The sequence below is a fragment of the Suricata suricatta genome, chromosome X (assembly GCF_006229205.1).
Source record: "Suricata suricatta isolate VVHF042 chromosome X, meerkat_22Aug2017_6uvM2_HiC, whole genome shotgun sequence".
Classification (NCBI taxonomy): domain Eukaryota; kingdom Metazoa; phylum Chordata; class Mammalia; order Carnivora; family Herpestidae; genus Suricata; species Suricata suricatta.
In genome coordinates this window covers 42884330-42905928 of record NC_043717.1, presented here as the reverse complement: position 1 = coordinate 42905928, position 21599 = coordinate 42884330, and the positions used below count along the sequence as shown (strand labels likewise).

General features: G+C 43.9%; 1 protein-coding gene across 1 annotated transcript in view; it reads right to left on the bottom strand.

Annotated features, from left to right (window-relative positions):
- Positions 1-16411, bottom strand: part of GPR173 (G protein-coupled receptor 173) — an 18354-nt gene extending 1943 nt beyond the window's left edge. Inside the window, exon 1 of the mRNA XM_029930957.1 lies at positions 16061-16411. The gene's annotated coding sequence lies outside the window, so the exon portion shown is untranslated. The remainder of the gene's footprint in view (positions 1-16060) is intronic.
- Between the last annotated feature and the right edge of the window lie 5188 nt (positions 16412-21599).

Genomic DNA, 21599 nt, shown 5'->3' with positions numbered 1-21599 from the left:
AGAGACAGAAAGGGGAAGAAGAGGGAGAAAAAAGGGACAGAGACACACAGAAACAGGGAGAGTATGAGAGACAGAAAAGTAAGAGAAAAAGAGACTGAGAGAGAGAGAGAGAGAAGGAGGGAAAGAGAGAAAAATGAAAGAGACAAAAGAAGAGAGGGAAGGAAGGAGGAAGAGAGAGAAAGAGAGACAGAGAGATAGTAGAGGGATAATGCCAGGAACGAAAGAGAGAACAATATAGAAATATAGAGATAGGGGTCGGGATAGAGGCAGAGATAGAGATAGAAGCAGAAACAAAGATGGAGATAGAGAGAGGGAGACACAGAGAAACACACTAAGATCGAGAAGGTGGATACTTTGTAGTCCAGAATCTCAGTGAAAACAACAACAAAAAAATGCTAAAATGAAACAACACAAAACAATAGCAGCAAACAAACAAAACTTTGGTGTTGCTTAGAAAGCTGGGGCGATTCTACAGGTGAGGAGAGGTTTCTTCTGAACAGACTAGCAGCCATAGCCTGGACCCATCTTGGGCTAAAAACAGTGCATACACACAACACATACGCACCTGTTCGTGCCCAGACACCCTCAGAAAGATACACAGACACCTACACACACGCTAACACAGATACATAGCCTACTGCTATGGAGACCTACGGACAGCACCCAGCTTACACATAGGGACCTTGCCCCGCGCGGACGAGCACACGGTACATCTTGTATGCTTCCTCCTTCCCACAGGCACTGAATACCTTCTAAACGCCAGTGCCTAGTCTTCAACAAAGGCATTACTGCCCCCTAGGGGACATTTTGGAAATTTGTGAGAGCATTTTTGGTGGCCACAACGCTGACGTGTAGGATGTCTTTCCAATATTTAGGGCTCCAGGGCAAGGATGCTGGCCATCCAGCGATCTCTGGGTCAGTCCCACACATCCAGCATATGTCCTAAATGCCCTAGGACTTTGGACTTGTAATGAACCGAACCTTGAATCTAATTGTATTTCACTATAAATACAAAAATCCCCCTAATTTAATATACCCTAAATTCTCCAAGAATATAGCTGTCAAGTAAATCCAGAGGTGATTGTACTTTATTTTGGGGAGCACTTTCTTTGAGTTGTTCACTATTTGAGAAAATCTCACCCCTAGGCCTTTGCCTGCCATTTTCCTGCACTTTTGGCATGGCACAGCTTCTGAGTTTTCCCCTCCCAAATCCATGTTTACTCACAAGCCTGTAACTACCTTACTGAATTTCCTGGAGAGTGCCATGTCCAAACATTTACATATTGAAATACAAATTATTTTCTTATAAATCACTTTCCTTTAACTTATTTATTTGTATTAGAGTTAATACAATATGCATATTGCATAAAATACTATATGGATTTTCCTTTGAAATTATATTTGCAGAAAGGCTATTATCTAAGAACTTCATGTCCATATAGCAAGGGGGTGTTACAAAATACGTGCTACATAAAAGAGGGTGTTAGGTATCAGAGGGCTGAGAATTGCTCATATACACAGACACACTCATACACACACACGTGCAATGGCCCGTAAACCCACAATTATAACTCCCCTAGCACACACACATATGCACACACACAGATGAACACTCAAATCCCGACAGATAGCTACACGTATGCAAACCCACTCACACATTGTTCAAATCCTCTCACACACTCAAACTTTTGTGACATAGGCATGTATAAGTGGCATACCTGTATCATCACATACAAACACTGTTACACATGTTAACAAAGTCACTTACATATGCCACAATACTCACATGCACTTGAACCCTCCCACATGCATACACACACAAACACACATAGCCATGGACACACAGACAGAATCCCCCTAGATATCTACAGAAATATTTGCATAGAGAAAGAAACAGACAAGCAAAAAACTGCTCACATATACACACACGTACATACCCTAACACACTCTAACACACAGAGGCCGACTGATCCAAACCCTTTCACACAGATTAGGGATATTCACCAAAACAGACATGTACATCCTGGCACATGTACACACAGATACCCATTCATGTACAACCATGAGAAAAACCGCCCATGTATACAAACACACTCTTGCACACAGAGATGTGTACACACACAAACATGCTCACATTACTTGATATGCACACCCTGCAACAGATATAAACCCAGAGACAAACCCACACATGTGCACGGACCAGCCAACTCCTTCAGGCACAGGTGGAAACATTAGCAGAGCTGCTTGGCCGGTGGTTACCTGCCACAGCAGGGAGCCAGAACAAGAAGCCCTCTAAGGGTTCAAAGGGAGTTTGTAAATGTTTGGATTGCTTCTTGTTGAAACATCCCAGATAATCTGATTATTTGATTGCCACTCTGGTTCATCAGTGAGGTTTTTTGGTTTGGCCTATACATGTACATTTGTTTTTCTTTTTAGTTTGACCTCATTTCTTTCCCCACAACTTTTTTGCTACAAAAATAGTTGTGTGATTGTTGCTGTTATTATTATTATATAGTATTAGGTATTCCTAAAGGGAATTAAATTGCTTTTGTTAATTGCCTTGATTGCTGCTGCTTCATAAAAAATTTTTCCCTTCTAGAACATTTCAGATATAAAAATGTAGAAAGAATCCTATAATAAACTTCGGTGCACCCATCGCCCAGATTCACCAATGATCAACTCTTAGGGTCTTGTTTTGCCTATAATCTCATCCATTTCCAGAGTATTCTGAAGCATACATATTATACCATTCATCCATAAGTATCTCTAAAAGGACTCTTTTAAAAATCTTACAACAATATAATTTTATTATCTCTTGGTTTATTTACTGACTTACTTGTGACTGGTTTTTAATATTAAAAATTAGCCAAATCTGATTCTTGGTGAGATTTCATAATTAACTATTACCTTTTGCTTTTAGGTAAAAATATTTGTCAATAAATGAATAAAGTCCGGCTGTAGCTGAGTTGAATTGATTCATTAAAGGGAAAGAAAGGCCTGGTTTCCAGAGAGCTGCTTCTCTTAACAATGGAAAAGGCCTCAAATCTCTCTTTAAAAAATGGGTTTCAGAAGTTACAAAGATCTGCTGGCCCCTTCACTACTTTATATTCAAATAGATTTAATTTTTAAGATACTTCTTTTTCCATCAAAATGGACTTTCTGATTAAAGCTGGAAAATCAGGAGACTCACAAGACAAACACAGTCTCCTCTCAAAAAAAATCTAGACTGTCCGTAATTTAAGCAGTTTAATGTGGATGGTCTCAAATTTGAATTCAGCTGCCAAATAAGCCCTCTCTTCCTCAGCCTAAATGTCTGATTTGCATGGGAAAGTTATCAAAAGAAACTTCCTTTCTCAGTAGGCTATGTCAGTCAACTGGCCACAAAACACTATCACACAAAGAAATATTTGGAGTTTTTAAAACATCTCAAAGTGCAAATTAAGAAACCTGGGTCTTTTATGAGATGGGCTAGAACATTGTTAGATAAAGCTCAACCAGTCAGTGACAGGGTTGCATGATTAACCAGTAAAGCTAAGATGCCCCTCTCAATAGAATCTCACAAGGTAGCAATCTGCCAGAAAATTGTCCACACCATATTTGAGACCAATGAGGTAAAAAGAATAGAAAAGCAGTCCTTTTCAATTATTGTTATTAGGAGGTATAGTGATGATGGGTCAAAGAACACTGAAATGACACTAACCCAGAAGATTGTTGAATCAAAAGGTTTTTCATTTTATATTGATGAGTCTCTAGATGTTGATTAATTGTGCTCAGGTCATAGTACTAGTCAGAAAGCCTGAGAAAAAAGCAAGAGGCACCAAAATAAACTAAGGTTGAAATATTCAAAGTGATACATGAATATTTTGAAATATTGTGGAAACTTTCTACATTAGTCTGTAAACAGATGCTGCTGAGATGGCATGAAATTTACATCGGGAATTTGTTCTGAAAATGCCGAGGTCCGTGCACCAAGGAGCACTCACTTATCAAAGTTTGCCTGTAGGTCTGATTTCCACAGTAAATGATGCTAGGTGGATTCAATTAAACCCAAAGCACTACCCACCTGTGTGTTGGGTTTCTGTGAAGCTTTGATATCAGTACACTTTTCTATATTGTTCTAAACCTAAGTATATAAGGATTTTGTAAAAGATTTATGAGCTAAAAGAAAATTTTCAGCATTTTTTGTGAATGATTCTCATTTGCCGATTTGATGCTTGTTTCAACAAATGGCTCTTAGAGCAAATGAATAAAATTACATCGAAAAACTTTGAAATACTCAAAAATATATGAAAGTATACTGTCAAGGTTTATGGATTCAAAGCCAAACTTCAACTTAGAAGAAGTGAGGTCATGTATGGTTCCCTGGGTGATATTTAGTTGGTTTTATTAAGTTGAATATTTAAAAAGACTTATTAAGATGAGTAGAGCAATGTCTGTGTCTCCTTAGGGTAAAAGCTTCATCATTTTGAAATACTCAAAATGAAAATTTTTGGTTGGATTCAAAACTCATGTGCATTTGTGATTTTTTTTTAATTTTAGAGAGAGAGCACATGTGAGTTGGGGACAGGGGCAAAGGGAGAGGGAGAGAATCTTAAGCAGGCTCCATGTTCAACATGGAGCCCGATGTGGGGCTCCATCCCATGACTCTGGGATCATGACTGAAGTTGAAATCAAGAATCAGATGCTTAGGGGCACCTGGGTGGCTCAGTAGGTTGAGTGATCCACTCTTGATTTCAGCTCAGGCGGTGATTTCAGGGTTCCTAGGACTGAGCCCTCCCACCCGTCCCCCAGCCCCAGAGTCAGCTCAGAGCCTGCTTGGGATTCTCTCTCCCTCTGCCCCTCCCTCACCATGCATATGAGCACTTTTTCATGGGCTGTCTCTCAAACTAAATAAACTTAAAAAAAAAAAAAAGAGTCTGGGGCGCCTGGGTGATTCAGTTGGCTAAGTGGCCAACTTCGGCTCAGGTCATGATCTCACGGTTCGTGGGTTTGAGTCCCACATCAGGCTCTGTGCTGAGAGCTCAGAGCCTGGAGCCTGCTTCAGATTCTGTGTCTCCCTCTCTGCCCCTCCCCAACTCATGCTCTGTTTCTCTCTGTCTCAAGAATAAATAAAAACATTAAAAATTAAAAAAAAAAAGTCAGATGCTCAACCAACCGAGCCACCCAGGCGCCCCTAATGTGCATTCGTTACAAGATTTTCAACATCACATATGATGGAAAGAAAAGAAATAGGTGTTAGATTTCAAGAAGTATCCTACCTTTGAAGCACAAAATTCAAAGACTATGAATTATCCAAGTTCTGATTATTGAGGAGAAAGATGCTTTAACCAGTAAAAAAACAAATCAAAAAAAAAAACAACCTCTGATCATTCGCTGCCACCTACCCATGTAAGCAGTTTCCTGTTGATGGTGACTATCAAAAGACAGAAGAGATCATTAGCTACTTCAGCAGAGAACCTGGGTAACCTGGGTCTCTGCCTGGCTATGGCAAAAACAAGCGAGTTAGAATAGGGAGGTGAAACAGAGAGGCACAAACAAGCAGTTGCACGAATGACAAGCTGTTTCATTTCTTTTTTTTTGTAATTTTTTAAACATTTTTATTTATTATTGAGAGTAGAGAGAGACAGAGCATGAGAATAGGAAGGGCAGGGAGAAGGGGAGACACAGAATCTGAAGGAAGCTCCGGGCTCTGAGCTGTCAGCAGAAAGCCCGACGTGGGGCTCGAACTCACAAACCACAAGATCATGACCTGAATCGAAGTCAGATGCCCAACTGACTGAGCCACCCAGGCGCCCCACAAGTTGTTGCATTTCTTAAGAAAGGTTGATATGGTGTAAAAGCTTCAGAGAAACCAAAATGTTCCCTAATGACCTCAAAGCTGATGCCTTTAAGATGAGCTTTGATGACTCGCAGAATCATGCAGCTATGTTTCATACATTCAAGCTAATTACTGGGGACATTAGGGCAAACTGTGTCTGCACAACCTCCATGGAATAGATCTTACCTTCAACAACAGGCTTTCCAAGAACATGAAATGGCAGATCATGATATAAGTTTATATCCGTGTCAAAACTACTAACAGTTACTTGTTTCATTTGTTTTGTTTGCGTTTTTACCAAGAAATACAACTACTTGATATAGAAGATCTATGTTCAACACAAACTAATTTACGAAGTTATGATGAAAATGTCCATAAATGAGTCAGATTACCATAAAATAAATAAAGGGAGTCATAATCAAAGGCTCAGAGGTGGGCATGAATGTTGACCACCCAAAATCTGCATGAGTAAATAAAAGTTATGTTTCTAGAAGCGAGCTCAAGAGTGTTACAAAAAATTCCTGAAAAGATGTCATTTGAATTCAATATTTAATAACTCTCCTAAAACTTTGCATTTTTGTTATTCTCACCACAATTTGTGTGATATAAAGAAAATCTACAGAATTTCTTTTCACCAAACCCCAGTAACCCTAAATCCTCTTCAGTTTATTCCCATGTGTCATGTGGATAGTCCCGTTCTCCACGTGCCAGGGTGGGCGTGCCCCAAGACATTCACATCTAGTCACATTGCACAGACATGCTAGCACACATGGACAGATATGTGCACACAGGTGCATGTGTACATGGAGATCCACACGCACTCACATCCAGACTTACACCAGCTGATAACCACAATCAGGTGTATGTGTACATGTACACACACACACACACACACACACACACACACACCTCCTCTTCTACACGGAAAGTTAGGCAAGTGTGTAAGTAGCTACCTACCAGCAATCATGCAAAGATATAAAACACACACACACACACACACACACACACACACAGATAACCACCCTGCAATAGAAATAGAGGCCTAGGCAGAGAAAAATTCACCATACGCATGGGCACATGCAGACACATACACATACAAACCAAATCATACTGACCTACATGTTTTCAGACCCAATCATGCATATGCATAGACATTAAGAACTGACATTAAGACACAAGTTAAGGCGCGCCTGGGTGGCTCAGTCGGTTAAGTGTCCGACTTCAGCTCAGGTCATGATCTCACGGTTCATGGGTTCGAGCCCCACGTCAGGCTCTGTGCTGACAGCTAGCTCAGAGCCTGGAGCCTGTTTTCAGATTCTGTGTCTCCCTCTCTCTCTTACCCTCCCCTGCTCACACTGTTTCTATCTCTCAAAATAAATAAAAGACATAAAAAATTTTTAAAAAAGACACAAATTAAGTCCTATTCACATCCTATAGATCAAGGCCCTCCCCTACCCCAGGCTCTTACATTAAGATATTGAAATCCACTGTTTTATACAAACCTTGCCCTGGTACACGTACGCTATACACACAGCACAGTCTCACACATACAGCGCATCGCTCAGATTCCCTGCCACACACACAGAGGCAAGTATATGCAGAGCAATGCAGACTCATACACACACAGCCATGTAGCCACCAATGCTTATAAACACAGACACAAACCCTCAGATGCACACACTCATTCACACCTATGCATTCAGTTATACAACACAAATCCATACATCCTAGTACATGGCCATATGGGCACAAATCTTTTATACACACATCATCATCATATATAAACCTGGATAGTAACCTTCCTACCTGTATAGGCACAACAGAGATTCACACTCACACATTTACATCCTGATTACTACAGGCCTATTTAAATATTCAGATAAAAAAAACACACAGGACGCCTGGGTGGTGCAGTCGGTTAAGCATCCCACTTTGGCTCAGGTCATGATCTCATAGTTTGTGAGTTCAATCCTTGCATTGGGCTCTGCGCTGACGGTGTGGAACCTACTTGGGATTCTCTCTCTCTCTACCCCTTTCCCACTTGAGCTTTCTCTGTCTCTCAAAATAAAAACTTTAAAACACACACACACAAGTGCACACATGGTCATACATGCAGCATACCAGCAATTCATGTAACACCTGCACTCACATGGACATTCATACACCCAGATGTACACTAAGAAATACACATGCATGGCCAAACTCCCTCCCTTGACCTCCTAGACACACACTTCCTTTCTCATATTCTTATGGTTTTATATATACATTGGGATACATTTAAGTATAAAGCCAGTTTTACATAGAAGCACATTCTCACATACACAGAGGATCTGCTAACTCTCTTACACAGATAATGTAGGAAATATGCACATAGAAACCACTCCATTGCACTTGCTGATGGACACATACTGTTACTTACACATCAGGCACATGCAATAATAGTACTAGGTAACACCTGATATGGCACAGAGGGCTCATTATGTGCCAGGCACTGTCCTAAGCACTTTCCAAATATTAACTCATCTGATCCTCACCCTATGAGATAGACGGTATTATTACTCCTACTTTACAAATACAAAACTGTGGTTTAGTTGAGATTAGGTGACTTGCCCAAAGCTCCACAGCTAATAAATTGCAGAACTAGGATGCAAATCCAGCGCCTAGCTCCAGAGACCTTGCAGATCTAAGTTACTCACAAGGAGAAACACATTCACCTCACACACACATAGAGATACACACTATTTTAGCACAAACACATGCACACATAAGCCATGTACCAACATACATGGGTACCAATAGCCACACACATGTAAGCACATACATGCTCACATTTATAGACACTGTACCAGAGGCATATATGGCCTGGGAAAGATATACACATTCCCACACACACCAACAAGCACACACCCCACCCAGACACACCCACACTATCAAATACACAAAACACCCAGTTATACCACCTACACACCATCTGGACAAATCCACACTCACATGCAGATATGCCCATATTCTCAGATACGTTTCCCACCCAAATACACCCAAATACTCTCAGACACACTATCCAAATATACCCATGTACCCACAGCCCCACCCAGATACACTCACACACCCCACTCAGACTTACCTGTATCCTCTTTCACACACCACTCAGATATACCCTATCTGTCTCTCATACACCAGCTGGAGAGAAGCCCACACTCCTTTACTTAGATACACACACAGTCACACCCCAACCCAGATAGGTGCACATTCTCTTTCATATAAACACCATTCAGACACACCCACTTTCACACACACACCCAATACTGATACAGCCACATTCTCTCACACACATCCCACCTAAACACACCCATCCTCATACACACACACCTCAAACACACCTACATCCACAGGCACTCCACCCAGTTACAGCCACACTTCTGCAAACTCCCAACTCAGTACACCTACACTCTCATGTGCAACATTCAAATATACTCAAATCCATAGACATTCCCAACCTAGAGCCCTCATATTTGACCCAGGCACACCTACAATCTCTTTAACACATGGTATCAAGACACAGACCCACAATGACACACACTATTCAAAGACACTACACTTCACATACAGCCAACCCAGATACTCACACTCACAAGTTCCCAGCCTAAGTGCATTCACACACACAGCACGTACACATTATCCAGAGACACCTGCTCACACACAAATCCTATACATATATACCCATTATTTTCTCATGTTCTCTCTCTCTCTTTCTCTTTCTCACATACACACACCAAAAACAATCCCACTCACAAAGCCCCACCCAGAAACATCTACCCCCTGTTACATATATATATATACACCATCCAGATTCATCCTAAATGGACTATCGAGATTCTCTCTCTCTCTCTCTCTCTCACACACACACACACACCACATCAACTAGATACATTCCACTACCATCTAGATACACCTGCATTCACATACACACACATACACATCAACTAGATACATTCCACTACCATCTAGATACACCTGCATTCACACACACACACACACACACACACACGCCACCCAGATATATCCAGCTCTTACACATGCCACCCAGTATACCATCCCAGACACTTCACTACCCAGATACATCCATACTTCCATCCTCTCCACACCAGTCAGATTCATTCACACTCCAAACACTTTCCACCCAGATATGCCCCCCAAACTCTCTTACACACCGCATCCAGTTATACACACACTCATACACATGTCGAAGTACATACATACCCATATACACAACCAAAGTTCTTACAACACATCGTCTACATATACTATGCATTCCACCACCTAAATACACCTGTGCTTTCACCCACCCACCATCTGGATACACTCAGATTCAAAACACTCAACCCAGACTATACCCACACGCGGTCTAACACAGAGCCCAGAGATACCACTACGCTCTCTCATACACCATCCAGATATGTCCACACCTCACACACAAAACATCCAGATGCACCCACTCATACTCCCCAACTCTGGTAAACCCAAACACTTACAACCCATCCAGATACACCTACACCTTCCCTCCACCAAATACTTCATGCTGTCATACCCCCACTATATTCAGAAACACCTGCATTCTCTTTTACACATACACACAATCCAGATTTCACTCTTTTAATCACTATCATCCAGAATTCCCACACTCCACAGATACAATGCAGATACACCACCATACTCTCTTACATACATTATACACACATATCTCATCCACATACACTCCCACACACACCAACCATAGATATCTCCCAATTATACATATACTCACGTAGACCTCCATCATCACCCAGATGTGCCCAAATTCTCTCTCACACACACATACACACCATCTAGATATATTCCGTGGCACACTTTCATTGCCTAATAGACTTGTATGGTCACTCACCTACAAAATATCCAGATATACCACACTTAAATGATCCTAGCCCAATACACCCATACTCCCTCATGCACACACTCTACCCAGAAACACCCACACTCTCACAGATACAGCTACACTATAAAACACATACAACATCCAAACACTCCCTCACTCTCTTGCACCAGCCAGATACACCCGCACACACACTCCTCAAAAACAAACATCCTCACACATATTCCACTGTCACTCATACCATACCCAATACATATAATACCATCCCCATACCCAAACTCTCTCTCATACCATCCTCCACCCAAATAGGCTGATGTTCTCATAGCCCCTCACAAACACACCATTTACCTACACCTGCACTCACATTCACCCCTCCCAAATACAGCCAAATGTCTCACATAGATATCTTACCCAGAAACACCCAGAGTCTCTTAGATACACACAACGCAGATCCCTTCTCTCCCACTCTCTCTTTTTCATTTTCTTACCAAATATACCACCTTTAAAGCACACACACACACACACACACACACACACACACACCACTCTACCCAGATATACCTTTACTTATACATACACATTGACATCTAGATTTCTGTCTTGATGGAATAATTTAGGTGCTCTCTATGAAAACCATTCACCAACCTTAGACACTACACAATGCCATTTTGTCCTGGGTCTTCAATGGTTGGGGGATGGGACGGGAGGTCTTTGTGTTTCAAGAAATCCTTTTCTAAAAAGTCACAAGGTCCCCTTCCCTAAGAGGACATCAACCATGATTGGTTCCCATTTCTTGAGTGTGAATGACAGGAATTATCCTGAGACCACCCCCCCGCAAAAGCCCAGCACCTGGTCAAGGCCAAAGAGGCCCCAAAGAGGGTCATGGATTGCTCAGATGTTATAGCTTGACATCCTGTAGGATTTCTACACATAGCTAGCTATGGTCTAGCAGAGTGCCACTGATTCTTAGACACGTGCATAAACACACGCTGGGGTGTACACACAGTCTCACACAGATTCTTAAGTACTGTCCTTTATCACTCTTTCAGTAATTAGGCTTATTGGGGTAGGCCTAAGGCCAAATCTCTCTCTCATACACATACCATCAGACAGGCACATGGACAAATACCTGCACTTATCCCTACACATAGGCACACTCACATTGCATTTGGTGCTACATGTGCATTTCCACTTACTCTCAAACACAGGTATACATGCATGGCATACATGCCCATGAAGGACATACATTCACTCACAGACCCAGGTATACACACAGGCATATTTCTACATGTCCACAGATGGACAGACTCTACATCACACCCAAAGAGACAATGACAAACATGACACACAGAGGTGAGCTCTCAAATGTATACACACACACACATACCCCAGACATGAACACAAACATTTTTCACACATACTCACATGTGGGTGTACTCACACACAAAACACCCAGATGTGCACATGCTTGTCATTGAGATGATGTGTTCATATACAGACATTCTAACACACATAGACATATACACACAATCGGGCATGTATGCTTGTGAGCATATTTACATACACATAGACATGTATATCATTCATTCCTATATGCACACAACCAGACATGGAGACACAAATGTACTCACAAAACACACTCACACAATTACAATAAGATATGTATACCATGAACGTTCCCACATGTTCACACACCCATATGAGAAGCTATGCAAACAAAAGAACATTCATTTATACTTATATTCTCAGACAGACTTGGACACAAAGGTCTGTTCACACACATGCGCACATGGAAGAACAGTCACATATTCTCACATACTTGAACATCTGCACAAGAAGAATTGATAACACTTTCCACACACACACTCAAACATACTTTTAGACCAAAAGTGGCATACACATGCATTCACTTAAACTGTTCTAGAATACATGTTCCAGAACAAACACAAATACACATATATAAATAACCAGAACTACACAAAGTGGTACATTCATACCCTTGTACATTCAGACCGGCACACAGGCATATTCACAGACACATACTTAGATGTGTGTGAACACATGGGAAAATATACAGATATGTTCACTCAAATGCACACCCAGCCATATGTTCACACCTGCTAGCATATACTCACACATATACACTCACAGTCACTCATAGGCATATCCATACTCATACATTCACACTTACACTCAGAAATTCAAACAAAACACATATTGAGATATGTGTATCAAGTATTATGAAATGTAGTTACTCATGCATACCACAATCAGACTTGCTTTCACACATAACAGTGTACCCACAAACACAATTAGACACATAAACAAATACATTCATTCACCTATGCACATAGCCTTTTGTGCATTTTTACACAGGCACAGACCCCCTCCCAATATCCATACCCATATACATGATCAAATGTGTACACATGGGCATACCCATGAAATATATCTCCATGCACAAATCATGTATTCACACACTCCTCTCTACCCACACAATTAGTCCTTCTACTCATGTGACATCTACACTAACAGTTCCCTAATCAGATGTGGACGCACAGGTATCTCTGCAGACAGTACGTACTTAAAACACACATACACAGACATACACATAATTCAAAATGCTGGAGAATCCACATGGGCATTAACATACAGACCACTCCTACATATACATGACAGACACACCCACACAGAAGCATGTTCACACACACATACCCTCCCATACATGCATGGACACATACACACACACACACACACGCCCTTATACTCACAAACACACAGTTTAGATATACCTACATTCATATGCACACATAGGTACACAAAAATATACACAGATACAGCGAGACATTCACTTAATTGGGTATGCATACTCGAGCATTCTGAAACCCTCATACTCATATGCATACATGCATGGCATATATTCCCATGACAGTCTCTCCCCACAGGTAGCACAGACTTTTGCTTGCTCACCACTGAAGATATTGCTGTGATTCCCAGCTGGGGATAGAACATAATTAGACATGTACAGTCAAAGATAAACTGATACCACAAGCATACACAACTAGACATTCAACAGGCGTGTTGGCTGAAAGAAACACAATCTCACTCAGCCTCAGAATCAAACATGCCCATTTGCTCACCCAGACATGCAAAGTCATACCCACTCCCCTGTACACACACTCATTCATTCACAGACTTGCACACACCATCATGTGGCCTGCTCACACACAGGCTCATATACATACATCCACAATGCCCATGAACAGACACATAGACACACAGACTGCACACAGTTACACATATATATCCACTCTCAGGTCCAGATGCCTCTAAACCACAGGCTGTGTCCTCTCTCTTCACATCAAATGCTTCTTCAGAAAAGTCTACTCCATACCCCAAAGCCCCACCCCTCCTTACCCTCACCATGGGGTCTTCTGGGTCTCAGACTTTCCCCTCCTCCTACCTCTCCCCTGGCCTTAAAGATCTTCCTCCAGCCACCCACCCCTCACTCAATGTCCCACCGCATCTCCATTCCCAGAAACCAGTCATCAGACCCCACTGTCCCCCACCCCAGTCCAGGCTCTAGGTTAGCAAATCCCTGGGACCCGTCCCCCACAGATCTGACTGCTGCATGGGCCACACCCCAGCTCTACCGGAAGCCCTGTGATCTCAGAAGCTTCAGCCTTGTTTCCAGGCCCTGCCAACCACTGACCACAGGCCAAACTCTTGCCAAGTCTCCCCTCAACAGGGAGACGCCTATATCACCAGGGCCAAGAATGCTGCAGGCTGCAAGCCAGGCCTCTCTTAGCTCATGGAGACTCAAGTCTCTGTGTGTGTTTGAGTGTGAGTATGAGTGTGTGTGTGTGCGCACGCGCGTGCGCGGGTGCACAGACAGGGGCAAGTTCAGGGAGAGGAGACTGGAGTGGAGTGGTGGTGGGAGGCTCTCCCTATAGCCACCACTCATCACTGTCTACAAAGGAAGGCTGACAACACTGAGTTGCTCCTACCTCCCTTCCACACACCCCCCCTTCACCCATTTGTCTACCTGCTGTCTTCCCTAGATCTCTGCCAAGACCCTGGAGGAGAGGGGCCAGTTCCAAATAATCAGTAACTATTAATCATGAATAATCAGAGATATTGACCATGAGCTTTGCTGATACTGCTTCAGGGCCACTTCTTTGCACATCCTTTATTTGCATGCACAACCTTATTTAGTCACTACACACACACACACACACACACACACACACACACCCATGATGGGAGGCTTACCAGTCTCTTTGACAGATGGGAAAACTGAGGTTCAATAAGTGGCACACTCTCACTCAAGTTGCAGAGCTAGTAATTGGGGGAAGTGTCCCTGGAGAATCCATGTTCTTCATGCACTAGGCTTCCCTGCCCCTCCAGACATAGGGACCACTGGCCACTGTGCACAAGGCCATTAGATCTGGGGGTCCCAGATACAACATGGGCATTCGAAACAGAGATAGCCTTGGATGGAGGCTGGGGCCCACACTGGGGTCCCTGCAGGTTGTGCGGCATGGTCCTTGCCTTCACAGAGCCACGAGGTAGCCTAGGGCCTGGACGTGCTTCCCACCCCCACCTCACTTTCCCTACCAGCTGGGAATCACAGCAGTATCTTCCGTGGTGAGCAAGCAAAAGTCTGTGCTACCTGTGGGGAGAGACTGGGGAAAGTAGAAAGGAAGGAAAGCAGAGAAAGAGGAAAGAAGCAAAGGAGGAGTTGGGGGTGGTCTGGGCTGGGATCAGCTTCTCTGTCATGTCTACCCACCTGCCTGCTCACACACACAGACAGAAACACACACACTCTGCACTCAGGCCAAGGAACCTGGAGGAGAGTGGAGGAGAAGAAGGAGAGGGAGACAGGGAGGGAGAGGGAGAGGGAGAAGGGGAGGGAGAGGAGGCAGCCGCAGGAGGCTGAGCCTGCCCAGGGTGCAGGCATCGAGGAGAAGAGCACTGCCAGGCTCCCAGGCATGCCTTCCACAGCTAGCACACAAGGGGACATTAACACAGCCTCATGCCCCAAAGCAACCATCATGATAAAAACAGACCTAGTGTGAGGACTGGGGAAACAGGTGGTAGCTCCCTTTCTCCTGGGACATTTGGGATTGGGGAAGATGGAGATGGCTAGAGGACTCTCTAGGCTTGGGTGCCCAAGCAGTCCTTGTGATGGAACGGGGATGGGGGCGGGGTAGACACACTAACAGAGTCAGAGAGAGAGCGCATGGCAGTGATGGAGACTCTGAAATATGTGTGGGAAGACAGAAGAGAAGTCTCAGCCCCCCATCCTTGCCGAAGGGATGCTGACCACTTACCTGGGCTCTCTCAGCAGGGCTGTCTTGGAATCCAGGGAGGGGACTCAAGCTGTCTCACCCAGGATAAATCACAGCCCAGGCCACATTGTTGGTCCCTCAGTGATGTGGCCGCCTGTGACACTTCTGCTTCTGTTGCCGTGGATACAGCAGACGGGCTGGTCTAAAACGCAGATATCAGGGGAGCAGGCACCGAACGGGTGCACTGGGCAGGACTGGGGGCAGTAGGGAACACCAAGTGGGCAGCACACAGCCTTGGGGTGCCCAGCTAGCTGGAAGGTGAGGCTCCAGGCAGGTGCTTCCCCCACTACACACTCCCACCTCCATCTTCATGCCACCTCCAAACCGGGAGGGGGGCCAGTGCTGGCCCCTGCTCCCCTTCTGCTAGCCTGGCTGCCGGTCCCCCCCCCCCCCCCCCCCCCCCCCCCCCCCGCTCCGTCTGCCGACTGGCCGCCGCCTTTTGTCCTCAGAAGACACGGTCCCCGCGGGGCCTCTGCCAAGCCTCAAGCAGAAGCTCAGGGGCCGGGGCTCCTCTCTGGGAGCACTCTGGCCATGGCCTGGGAGAGCCCCAGGTTGGGGAGCTCTCGTCCAGCCTCACTCCCCTCCCCAGGCCTGGCGGGGATGGGGAAGAGGTGCAGGTCCACAGCCAGAGGCAGCAGCAGAGGTGGTGTTGGGAAGGGGATGGACGCCAGAAAGAGGGGGTGGGGTGGAGAGAGAGGCTGGCCTGATAGCCGTGTCCCGGGTTTTAGATCCGGGTTGAGGAGGGTGGCTCAGAGCATCTGAGGGGGGGTCCTGATGCAAAACGGGGGCACCACGGCCCTGCCGGAGGGACGCTCCTGGCCTGGGAACCACCCTAGCTCACACAAATCCGGGTCCCAAGATGTTGGGGACACCCGGCCTGGATGAGGCATCAGTGGGGAGTCCAGGGCTTTGAGCCGGACCCCATCCGGCCTGTCTGTCCCCCCTCTCCTCGATTTGCACGGTCCCTGCCTCAGGGGCGGGCGGGGGAGGAAGGCAGTAAGGGAGGGAGCGGGAGGGAGACTCCCAGCCGCCAGCCTGGTCCTCCGTGAGGCGGGGCGGGGCTCGGTGGGGGCTGGTGAAGCCAGGGAGCTGCCGGCAGGCTGGCTGGCCGTCCAAGTGGCGATGCTGGGGTGGCGGCTGTGCTGCCTGGACAATAGCTGGCTGGGGAAGTCACACTCTGGCTTTTCTGAGATGTTTAAGGGAGGCACGCGTGGACGTGGGGAGAGGCGTCCAAAGGGCTGCTGAGAGAGCAACTCACCTGGGCTACAAGTGCAGAGGAAGCAAGCGTAGGGGTCCGGGATCAGATCTGGGCCGAGAGGTCCTGTGAAAGTTTCTCAAAAGCTTTGGGATGGGGGTGGGGGTGGGGGAATGCTTAGAGCTCTGCGAGGTAGAGCTCATAACCTCATTTAGAATGGGTTCTGCGGGGATTTTCCCAGCAAGACCTGTGGGCTGGTGTGGGGAGAGGGGCAGGGACCCCTGTTCAGCTCTGAACAGCCCCTCTCAGGACACCTCCCGTGTCACCCCTACTTTCTCTGTGCCAGTAGACAGGCACACACTCATAGTTAAGGTCAAGTTCCAGGACAGCAGAACAGGACAGGTGAGGAAAAACCTTAGTAGGCAGACATCTGAAGACAAGGAAAAAATATTTCTGTCCTGAATGGATTCAGTTGGGGCCAAATGATGCCTTAGTGGTTCGCTAATTGATAGCATCCTAAAAACTCTGATTCTCTTGATATAAGCAATTTTCTTTTATTTGTTTCCTTCTCTCATCCATTGGCTCACCCATTTCTTAAACATGGCTTTGTGCTAAGCCCCGTGGTGGGCACTGGAGATACAGGTGGCTCAGACTTGCTCCCTGCCCTTAAGAAACCCTTGCTGTGCTACCAGACTGTGGCCCTGCAATCCACCTATATCTGAATCCCTAGGAGACCTTGTGAAATGTGGATCTCCAGACCTACTTCCCAGAAATACTAATCCAGGAGGTTTGAGATGAGGCCCCCAAATCTGTATTTTGACAAGGGCTTCAGTTTGGACACAGTGTTTTGCAGAGGGAAAAGAACCCATGAGTCAAGGGTAAATTCAAAGTGGAAATTAGAAAATGTTTTGAACTGACTGATAATGGAAATATTACATTTGAAATCCTGTGGAGTGTTGCTAAGGCCATGTGCTTAGGACCGGAGAGCCTTAAATTATATATTATTTTTTAAAAGGTGCCAAATCCATCTCAAAAAGCTAAAAAAAAGCAACTTAAAGGAAGTAGAAGGAGAGAAGCAACAGATAAGAGTAGAAATTGATGAAATAGAAAACAGAACTATAACAGAGAGGATCAACAAAGCTAAAAGTTGGTTATTTGAAAAAACTAGAAAAATGATACATCACTAACACTGATCTGGAAAAAATATATAGAAGGCACATAACTAGTATCAGGAACAAAAGGAGGAAGCACAATTTGGGTCACAGATACATTAAAGTAGAAGACAATATTATGAAGAACTTTATACCAAACAAATTAGAAAATTTTGACAAATGGGAAAATTCCTCGAAAAATAAAATTCACTAAAACTGACACAAGAAAACAGCTTTAAAGTAAATAATCCCATAAGTATTAAATAATTGAATTTGTAATTAAAAAGCCTGCCATAATCGTCCAGACCCAGAGACTGTCAATGGTGAATTCTACAAAATATTCAAAGACAAAATGCACCAACTTTCTAATTTTACATAAATTCCTTCAGGGAATTTAATAAAAATTGTATGATCATTTCAATAGATGCAAAGAAGCACGTCATGACAAAGTTTACCAAGAATATAAGGAAAATGCTTTAATACATGTCATCTACAAAAAACCTATAGCAAATATCACACCTAATGGGAGGTGTTGAATGCTTTCCATCCAAGATTAGGAATGAGATAAGGATGCCCACTGTAACTACTTTTATTCAAATTGTACTGGACTGGGGCCCCTGGATGGCTCAGTCGGTTGAGTGTCTGACTTCAACTTCGGCTCAGGTTATGATCTCACAGTTTGTGGGTTTGAGCCCCACGTCAGGCTCTGTGCTGGCAGCTCAGAGCCTGGAGCCTGTCTCCCTCTCTCTCTGCCCCTCCCCTGCTCATGATCTGTCTCTTTCTGTCTCACAAAAATAAATAAATGTTAAAACATTTTTATTAATAAAACTCAAATTGCACTGGAGTCCTGGTTAGTGCACTAAAGCAAAATACATGCATACATACTTAAGGATTAGAAAGGAAAATATGAACATACAACTTCATTAGTCAAGAAAATATGAAATAAATCAGCTAACTAAAATGACTAAAAAGAAAAAGACAATACTGAATGTTGCCAAGAATGTGGAGTGCCCAGAATTCTTGTTCAATGTTGATGAGAGTATAGATTGATATAGTCACTTTGGAAACTGCCTAGCAGTATCCACTGAAGGTGATCAGACACACACCCTTTAACCCAGCAATCCTTTTAGGTATATGCCCAACAAAAATGCTTATATATGTTTACCAAAAGACATATACAATAATGTTCCTAAAAGCACTATTTGTAATAGTCCAAACTGGAAACGACTGAAATGCTAACAACAGAAAAATGAGAAATGAATTGTGGCATATCCACACAATGGAATACTAAACATCAATAGGAAGAAATGTCCCACATCTACATACAATTTGGATGAATTCTACAAACACTATGCTGAGCAGAATAAACCACACACAAACGAGCACCTGCTGTATGATTCCATGTAGATAAAGTCCTAAAAGGTGAAACTACTCTATGGTGATAGTTGTCAGACTCAAGATTGCCTTTCAGGTCTGAGTAGGAGGCCTGAGGAGACTTCTAGAGTGCTAGGAATGTTGTGTTTCTTGATTTCCATGCTGATTACCTGGGTGGTTCCTCAGGAACAATTCATTGAGAGCTGTGCACTTATGCCTCTTTGTACTTTTCTTTATGTGTGTTATACTTCAAGACAAAAAAAGTTTTTAAAAATGAAAAAAGTAAAATAAGCAGTCAGATTGTTTCAGCCTAATAGGGGGTAAAGGTGGGAACTGGGAGCTATGGGAGCTCAAGGGAATCAGGGGCAGTGTGGGGAGAGCTGCTAATAGTAGAAGTGAAAGTGAGTTGAAGGAAGTGTAAGAGGCAATACAGTGCAGTGGCTAAGAGCACTTACTGCTGCTTAAGTTTGAATCCATGCCTCTTACCCTTCTTGCACTTCAAGTTCCTTATCTGTTAAATAGGGTCATAATGGTGCTTACAGCATAGGGTTGTGAGAATAAATGAGGTAATATTTGTAAAGTGTTTATAATAATGCCACAACATATAATTAGTATCATGCACATCCTGATTAAATACAAAAGGGGTGCCTAGGTAAGTGAAACAGCCTGTACAAAAGTTTGGGGGGTCCTAGAAGGGAAGATGCACTTGGAGCATAGTGAAAGCAATTTGCTGTGGCCCTGGTGAGGGATGTTACTCTGTCAGACCCTGAATGCCAGATTGAGGATCTCAGATTTTCTCTCGATTTCTCTCACTCTTTTTTTAAAGTAGGTTTCACACCAAATGTGGAGCCCAATGTGGGGCCTGAACTCACAACCCTGAGATCAAGACCTAGGCTGAGATCAAGAATTGGTCGCTTAACCAACTGAGCCATCCAGTCACACCAAACAGTCCATATCCTTCGAAGGCCCTCAGGAGAAAGGATTGTTCTGGTGAAGCCAGATGGTGAGGAACAATGATAAGGAAAGAAAGGCTTGCAAAAGAGTGTAGGAGAGGCCAGCTGAACCCAGCCCCCCACCCCATCCTCCACCCTAAAGCAGCTTTCTCCCCTTGGCAGGGGGAAGAAAGGGTTCTCCAGAAAGGCCTGTCTCTATAAGTAAGCACATGGGAACCAACAGGTAGAGCTGTAGGAGGGAAAGACCGGGGAAACTGAGTCATACACTTACAGCCACACTTTCACATCTTGAGTCAACTCCAACATACTAGGAATGGGAGAACTCTGCTTTCCTTCTGCCTGTGTTCCTCTGTTTACCTCCTGAGCAGGTGGGGAGATAAACGCATGTTTAGAGAATTTTAGAAGTTTCCCTTTTTCAAATGACAGGTCTCCACCACCAGGTAGGCAAAAACACCTTAGTAGGGCTGTTGTGTTCTGTTTCATGGGTCCAGTCTGTACTAAATTGGGAGAAAGAGTGTTGTGTTTTACCACTCAGCCATGCTTTAAAAAGTTTAACATTTTTAAGTGAGATGTAATGTACAGATAGAAATGTACATGAGATTTATCCATGCAGATTAGCAAATAGTTATAAAGTGAACACCACTGTAACCACAACTCAGCTCAAGAAATAGAATATTAATGGTATCCAGAAGCCCCTAGCATTAATGATTCTCCTATTTTAAAGAACAAAAAGCACATTCCTATCATAGGGAATGTTCTACGTGGTGTCCCAACAGCTGACAATGGTTTGGTATATTTCTCATCCATGTTTAACTGTCCTAGTTACTGAATCTAAACAAGGCTTTTAC